We start from the raw sequence: 1,526 nt of genomic DNA, 5'->3' as shown, positions 1-1,526 counted from the left end.
AATTTAAGGTTTCCTTGCAGTTGTTTTTGTCCTTAGGACATATTTCACTTAGGATACACAGTCATTACTGGGTTCAAAATTACTTAATGCTTTTCTCTACATTGTTATGTTGTCAGGTTGATATTCAGTTAGATTCCTTTGTTTTTGTTAGTATTAGATTCATTTGTTATTGATAGTATTCCATTTTAGGGTTTATCTTTTATCCGCTTCCTTTTACTATTTAAAAATGTGTAACATTTACACAGTTCAGAAATCAAAACGATATGCAAAAGTATATGCCAAAATCTCAATCTTGTCTGTATCCCTCCCATTGTTCCTCCCCATCCCGTATGAGTAAAAATTTTTGTTTCGTTAGTTTCAAGTTTATTGTTACAGTGTTTCATTTTTCAAAAATAAGGTACATATATGTAAATGAATTCATACACACATATTCACACACACACATATTCATTTTCATTTTCCCCTTTTTCTTACACAAGAATATACAAGAATGTATACAAGAACATACATTGTTCTTGGCCCGGTGTGGTGAGTCATAACTGTAATTCTAGCACTTTGGGAGGCCAAAGTGGGAGGATCACTTGAGACCAGGAGTTTGAGACTGGCCTGGGCAACATAGCAAGACCTTGTCTCTACAAAAACAAACAAAAAAATTACTGGACGTGGTGGCAAGTGCCTGTAGTCCCAGCTATTCCGGAGGCTGAAGAAGGAGGATCGCTTGAGTCCAGGAGTTCGGGGCTTCAGTGAGCTATGATTGTGGATCACCCCACTGCATTTGAGCATGGAGTGAGACCCTGTCTGTAAAAATAAATAAGTAATTAAAAATGTTTTAAAACCACTTATTTTAGACATGTGAACTCACACTGGAAGAAAGCCCAATGAGTGCAAAGATTGTGCCAGAGTCTTTAGTCACTCTGCAAGCCTTATTTTATATATGAGAACACACACTGGAAAAAAAACTGTAAATGTAAGGGATGTGGGAAAGTCTTCAGCAATTCTTCCCATCTTAATGTTCGTGTCATTTCTCACACTAGAGCAAAACCCCATGGATGTAAGGAATGTGGAAAATCTTTCAGTGTTCCATGAAGATGCAGGAAAATCATGAGAACTCACACTGGAAAGAGACCATATGAGTGTAAGCAATATGGGAAGACTTTTGGCTGTCACTCATACTTTAGGAAGCATATAAGAATTCACAGTGGAAAGAAAACCTATAAATGTAAAGACTGTGGGAAGGCTTTCATTGATTCCTCATATCTTACTGTCCATGTGAGAACTCACACTTGAGAGAAACCCTATGTGAATGTAAGGAATATGGGAATGCTTTAAGTAAATCCTCATCGCTTATGAGATAGACGAAGGACCAGGCACAATGGTTCGTACCTGTAATCCCAGCATTTTGAGAGGCTGAGGTGGGAAGATCACTTGAGTCCAGGAGTTCAAGGCTGCAGTGAGCTATGATCACACCACTGCACTCCAGCCTGGGTGACCAAGTGAGCAGAGTGAGACCCTGTCTCAAAAAAAAA

Source organism: Propithecus coquereli, unplaced genomic scaffold (genome assembly GCF_000956105.1).
Source record: "Propithecus coquereli isolate 6110/MARCELLA unplaced genomic scaffold, Pcoq_1.0 Scaffold164, whole genome shotgun sequence".
Classification (NCBI taxonomy): Eukaryota; Metazoa; Chordata; class Mammalia; order Primates; family Indriidae; genus Propithecus; species Propithecus coquereli.
The sequence above is the reverse complement of the archived record's forward strand: the minus strand, read 5'-3'. Positions refer to the sequence as shown.